General features: G+C 39.3%; 1 long non-coding RNA gene across 1 annotated transcript; it reads left to right on the top strand.

Moving 5' to 3' along the window:
* The first annotated feature begins 588 nt into the window (after window positions 1-588).
* On the top strand, window positions 589-3,688 carry LOC131086970 (uncharacterized). The gene is made up of 5 exons (XR_009114808.1): window positions 589-654; window positions 1,348-1,423; window positions 1,541-1,850; window positions 2,191-2,308; window positions 3,454-3,688. It is a non-coding gene; the product is annotated as an uncharacterized LOC131086970 (long non-coding RNA).
* Window positions 3,689-7,048: the final 3,360 nt, after the last annotated feature.

The raw sequence follows: 7,048 nt of genomic DNA, 5'->3' as shown, positions 1-7,048 counted from the left end.
CAGTGCCAGGACTGTCCTGGGATGTTGTGTTGTTTCTGTAGAAGTTGGACTTTCTGTTCCCGCTATCATGTAATGGTTCTGCGCTGGTTATCTTCTCCTTCCCTTGCGCTGCCAGTTATCCCAGCTCCTTCCCAGTTGCCTTGGACACTAATGTATCCTTTCTCAAATCCCTCCCCGGTGCCCTGTCCGTCACTCGGCGCTCGCACCCTTCTCTCTAGAAACTTCCAGCCAGAGCGTTGAGTGATTGGTTCAGGGACCAGGGCCCCACCCTCAAGTTATCCCATTGGGCTTCTCCCTAATTCAATCTTTTGTATCCCGCTCCCCTCTGAAACTCTATTCGCCAGAGGGTCGACTCCTCCCCTGTCTCCCTCCCTCCTTAGAAGCTGTTGCAAGTGTCTCCCCCCTTCCCTGTCCAGCTGTCGCTTCCCCTGGGACCCAGTGAGCCTGGATTCTTCAGAGCTGGAGAGCGCTCTCTTTTTTCTGCTGGCTGCAGCCATAAGCCGTGCCACGTCCCACCGCAAGGTGTGGCTGCTGTCGCCTTGAAACATGCGCTTGCCCTTCTATAAAGCACTGTTTTGTTTGCCTTTCAGTGCTATGAGTCTTGATAAATTGGAGAAGAGCCCAAGAGAAATTTTTCATCCCTTGATATAAAAGGTAGGAAGTGACTTTTTTTGGTTTGGTTCTTTTTCTTTATTATTTTCTGGAAATAAAAGTAATTAAGTATAGGTACTACTGGTTTGTTTCTTCCAGTAGCAGGTGATAACAATAGTAGTAGTGATAGTAAAAATAAAAATAGAGATAATAATAATAATAGTAATGTAATACTACTTAAACTGTCTTTATCCATTGGACTGGCCATTTCAAATCAAAACTTCTAAACACAAATCAAACCATCATCCTTGTAGAATCTTTCACAGCAGTGGGCTAAAGATCCTGGTTTTGTTGACAGGATTTATTGGTTCTGGAAGAGCAAGAGGGAAGTATAAGCCTAACTACTTCTAGCTCACAGACCCGTCCAGTGAACCCAGCTTTGTGTTTTGGTGGGCTTGTGATGACTTTGAAATCAATTGCTCATTCCAGTAAAAAAAATTCATGTTTTTTTGAACGTGACAGCAGAAATAACTTTAGGCACCAACTGAATAATAATAGATCACCAGTTTAAGTTAAAAATTCATGCTAGACTATCAAAATTTAAAGGTAAATTATTATGTATTAGGTGATGGTATAAAGTGTATGTTCTAATGTGTAATGCAAAGATGCATACATACCTGAAAGTCCTTAGAGGAAACAAATTTTTATGTCTGCTGTTTGACTGTTTACCATACGATATTTGGTTTTATTTCCCAGGGATCGGTGAATTTTAACTTTGGAGTCCTCTATGCTAAGGATGCTCAGCTTACAGATGGTGAAATATTCAGTAATGGTGAGTTTTTCACCTTCTCTTTAATTGCTATGCTGATCTGAATAAGAAGAAAAACAAAAGCAAGAGAAAAAAATGGATGGTTTATTATTTTTTACGCTGTTACGTTTGTTTCCTCAGTATTTGCTGCAGCTCTGCGAACCCAAGCTTTGGGTTCCTTCTGTCCCACTGGGAGTTGCCCAATTTGGTTGCATCTGGTGAAATTCACCCTGAGACCTTACAGAAGCAGCTCCAACTACGTGAGAGCCATTTGCAGCTCTCTCCAGACACCTGGAGAATGGGTGACGTTTCTGAGGATCCGGCGAGCGTGCTTCTATCAAAACTCAGTCTGTGAAATTTCTGGGGAAAACCCTTCTGTGTCCTAAAGGGTTCAAACTCTGGTGAGGATCCAGTTATCAGGTGCTCACCTGGATGGTTCCAGCTCCCAAAGGTAACACTTGTACTCTTGCCCTGTAGTTTACATCTATTGTATTTTTGTTATTTTGCAAGATTTTTTGTCTTTGCAAAATATTGTGCATTTCACTCTTTGGAACCTCTCAGGTGGTTCTTTGGTGCAGCACCACCCCATGGGACACTTGGCTGCTGTCCTGAAGGGTTTGGTCGCTAGAATTGTAAATCCTGGAGAGTTTATAAGTCTTCTGTCCCCAGGGAGGTATCATGCTTGGTTTACTTTTGTTCTGTTGGTTAGGCGCTGCTTCTCGTTGCAAGTACGAATTTCAAACTGCCCTGTTTTTATTTTAACTGTTTTCCTGGTTCTCTCCGCATGGCAGGGAAAGACTCTCGTATCCTTGTCGTTGGGCTCGGTGCTGTCCAAGAAGATACAGAGACTACAAAAACCATAAGAAGCAAAATATGACTGCAGGGAAAAGAAGCTGGAGGGAACAGAAGGTGATATTGTTATCCTTACTCTGTATTAGAAACATCCGCTGTGCTTTGATGCTGGCAGCTGCCAGGGGCTTGTTAGCTCTTTGTAGGCAGGTGTAGGTGTTCACTTGTAGTTTTTTTCTCTGGACAAGTCAATTCAAACTTTGCTCAGCTGATATTTGCAGATTACTCTCTAGCACAGTCCAGCATGACATTTTTGAATGTTGTAAAAATACCATGTTACTTGGAAATTGCTAATGAAGAGAAGCTTTAGGGGAAAATAAGATGCCAGGGTTGGGAGATGTGAGAAGAAGTGTGTGGGGACGTTAGACTGAAGTAAAGCACACTTGAAGCTGGACTGGCACGCTGGCAGGTCCCCTATTAAACAGTAGTGCTGAGATTAGCCTGGGGGTTGCCCATTGTTTCTGTAGAAATCAATGTTTCCTGGTCTTCAGAGGTAAGCTGCTTTGAAAAGCTGGAAGGTGTAGCATGCTGACAATCCCCGTGCTTTGGATTAAAAGTAGATTTCAGAAGGGTCCTAAGCTTTTGTCTTTTCCTAGAAGTTGATGTAATCCTGTCGAGGAGTTTTTAGTTCTGTGTTGCCATGTCATCCATCAGAGCCCTGTTGTACTAATCATCATAAAAGTACAAAGCAAAAAATCAGACCCTGTCCCAACCACTTAGAGCCCAGAACACGATTTCCTTGGGCTGCCATTTGTGTGCCATTGGTACTCACCACGAATTGAGCCCTCTGGCTCTGACACAGCACCTGGATGCTGACGGAAGGTCACAGACCCTGGAGGTGCCTGTCCCACAGGGAGGGAGAGGACGAGGCAGTGTGGCCTGCAGGGAGGGTGTCGTCCCCAGAGAGCAGCCGGTGACTCCATGCCTGCCCGGGGCTCCGGGTGCACCCTCGGGGTGGACGCCTGCCCTCAGGTTTCCCTCTGGGCACCTGGGGAGGGAACCAGGTCCATCCCTGTGGCAGCTGCAGGGCCTGCAGGCTCTGGGCCCTGGAGCCGAGTGAGCCTGAGCTGCTGCATGCTTGCTGTGAGCTTTGGGGTGAGGGTGCATCACTGCAGGCCTGGGATGGATTGAAATGCACTGAGGAAACCAGAGGGAGGAGGGAGGGAGGGAAATGCTCTGTTAACATGTGCCAATTCTTCTGTCAGACTCATCACGGCGGGACAGCGTGAAGACTGAAAGTGTAAGAAGATGTGGAGGGAAACAGAGAATCTGACAGGAGCAGCGGACGCACGAGTGCACGAATTTTGCTTTTTGCTTGGATGTAAACTCAGGAGTTGAAAGGAATTTGGGAGTGAGAAGGGACATTTCAGAAGGAGAAGAAGAAAAAGAAGTTGTTGTTGTTGTTGCTACAGTCCTGGCAAAAGCTTTTGTTCTAGGTAATAAAAGAAGTTAGTTTAAAAAACAAAAAGGAAAAATGTAGTGTTTTTTTTTTACTTCACTATGATATTCATTGGTGGTATATGGTGTGTTGTTTTATTTCTTGGTATTATTAACTCTGTGTAAATTGTTTTTTGAGTGAAGCTGACTTTCTGGATGGGTTGGTTTGTATTTGAGGCAGGATTAATTTCAATAGGGTTCTTTCATAGATTTCTGATGGGTATTACTGGGATTTTGGTTTTGTTTACTGTATGTATAAACCTAGAGCTTTGGTAGGGCCAGCTGGGTTGCTGGAGTGTTGGGTGTGAATTTATTAGATGGCTTTTGTTAAATGCAGTTTTTAATTTTTGAAATGTTTTTCAGTGTAGTGGTTTTAAGGTGGTTTTTAAGAATTCATTGTATTGTTTTATTTTGTTTGTAGTTGGTGTATGATAAGGGATGTGGTGTGACTTCTTGAAGGCTATGGTTTTGGTGTTCCTAAGTTCTGATTTCTTTCTGGTTCGATAGTTTTTTTTATTTTTATTTTTTGGGACAGGAGCATTTATATGGTGGGTTTTATAGGCAATATGTTTTTTTAATTTAGGTAGTGATATTTTTTAGTATTTTAATAGTTTAGGTTTTTTATTTTCATGGTTTTAATTTTATTTTTTTTATTTTTTCAAATAACTTTGATAGATCGTAGGTTATTATTTGTGCATTAGCATATAGGTAGAGCTTTGGGGACTGTTTTTAGTAATGTTTAGGGTCAGTCGTGCAGTTTTGAGTCTAGTGAGTTGGTTTGATTTAATTTTTATTGGGTGTTTGTTTTTATTAGCAGTTGTGTCATTTTCAAGGTGTGTTTGAGTTTTTTGGGGTTTTTGAGATACTGGTTTAGGAGGAAGTTTATGATGAGCATGTGCGGAGGTTTTGGGCTACTTTATAGTGGGATTTAAAATTTATTTACAGTTAGGTTTATTTGAGTTTTTATTAGGGTTCAGTGTTGCGGGATGTTTGTTCCGTTAGTAATAGAAATAGGTTTTGTTTTGCTGTGCTGCGATGGGATGGGCGTGTGCTGCGTGCCGGTGCTGACAAAGGTACAGTATTGTTGTGGTTCTGGTGTGTCGGGTTAATGAACTTCTATGGTTTAATATAGAGATGAAAATAAAAATAAATATAAATTTAAAAATAAATATAAAATTAGAGTGGTAAACATAAATATAGATAACAGATACATACGTAAAACTATAATATATGGTATATAATTGTAACATATTATCACACAGATAAATGATAGTCTATTTTATATATATATATACACAAAGATATATAAATATAGATTGTAAATATAAAAATATTTAGATAGAGTTAAAGTAAATTGGGGGGGTTTATTTAGGTTATAGGCTGGGGTTTTTAAATGATAGAAATAAAATTTAAATTCAGATATACAAATATATATAGAAATACAAATATCTATACATATTTAATTTAAACAAATATAAGTAAGAAAATATATATAATACAGAAAATATATATCTATGATTATATTAGAAGGTATTCTCTCTAATATATATAATATCTATTAATAAAATAAATAAAAATATCCATATGAATATCATTATAATTTTGAAAAATAAATTTACTTCCTGCATTTTAAATCTGGTTCAAATAAAAGGGTGTCCTTGGTTTTTATTTGGTTAGAGGCAGGAGTTTTATTTTAAATAATATAAGTAATACAGAAATGTGGATCTTAAGATAGAAATATATAATAAATATATAAAGAGAAATTGCTGAAGTATGAATATAAATTTATATATAAATATATGTAAGTAATATGAAGAGTTGTAGTACAGAATATAAATAACATTTTACGGGAATATAAATATAAAAATATGTAAATATAGTTTAAAAGAAAGGGAATGTTTTGGCTTTTATTTAAGTAGAGGCAGGGGTTTTATTTTGAAAATTGTAAGTGTTAGAGAAGTAAAAATCTTGACGCAGAAATATTTAATCAATGTATAAAAATATGTATAAAAATATATAAATAACTACTCGCATCAGATGTAATATAGAATGTAAATTTATTCATAACTTGACATTGGTAAAGATAAATGTATAAGTAAGCAATAGACATTAATATACATTATTATAAATACAAATAGGAATATAAAAATCAGACATAAGGATAAAAGCTATTTAAATATATTTTAAAAGAAAGGGTTGGGGTCTTTTTTATTATTGGGGTAGAGGCAGGGTTTTTATTTTAAATAATATGAATGTAGATATTATCGTTATCTATTTCTATATATTGAGATATAAAATCAAGATATAAATATATATATATAAACACAAAATAGAAGTAAATATAAATAATAGGAATAGATGTAATGGAGAATACAAATAAGAGTATACATTAGTATACATTTTAAATGTAAAAGTGAATATGAACCTGGAAAATAGAACTCTAAAAAATATTTAAATACAGTTGAGAAGACTGAGGTTCTTTTTGGCTTTAATGTGGGTAGAGGCAGGGGTTTTATTTTAAATAATATAAGTGTTACAGATGGAAAAATCCTAACACAGAAATATATAACATATATATAAAGATCTGAAAAGTTTTGTTTGCCAGGGAAACGGGCCGAGGTTCACCATCGTGCCTATCGTAGCTTTACAGGAGCCAGCTGGTCACTCCCAGCCATAGGCCCCCAGACAAAAAACTCTGCCCGTTTCCGTGGCAAACAAAAGTAAGCTGCCCCGCTTGTGGATGGCAGATTGCAGGAACCACTTGGTAGTATGAAACAAGCCCGACTTGGCACTGGTGCCACCTTGGGTCTGGGAACCATCCTGCGTGTCGAGCTTTTTAAGGAGCCAGCCGGCCACTCCCAGCCATATGCCCCCCAAAAAAAACCACGGACCTTTTCTCTTCAAACTAAAATCAGCTGCCCCGCGTCTGGTTGGCAGATTGCAGGAGCCACTTGGAACCATCAAACCAGCCCGACTTGGCACTGGTGCCACCTTGGATCTGGGAACCATCCTGCCTATCGTGGATTTTAAGGGGCCAGCCGGCCACTCTCAGCCATAGGCCCCCAAACACAAACCACGGCCCTTTTCTCTGGAAAACAAAACTCAACTGCCCCTCTTCTGTATGGCAAATTGCAGGAGCCACTTGGTACTACAAAAACAGCCCGACTTGGCACTGGTGCCACCTTGAGTCACGTTACCATCTGGCGTATCGTGCATTTAAAGGGCCCAGCCGGCTACTCCCAGCCACAGGACCCCAACAAAAACCACGGACCTTTTATCTGGCAAACAAAACTCAGCTGCCCTGCTTCTGGATGGTAGATTGCAGGAGCCACTTGGTACTATCAAACCAGCCCGACTTGGCAC

This window comes from Melospiza georgiana, chromosome 9 (genome assembly GCF_028018845.1).
Source record: "Melospiza georgiana isolate bMelGeo1 chromosome 9, bMelGeo1.pri, whole genome shotgun sequence".
NCBI classification, from domain to species: domain Eukaryota; kingdom Metazoa; phylum Chordata; class Aves; order Passeriformes; family Passerellidae; genus Melospiza; species Melospiza georgiana.
Note: the sequence above shows the minus strand (reverse complement) of the source record. Positions and strands in the feature narration are given on the sequence as shown.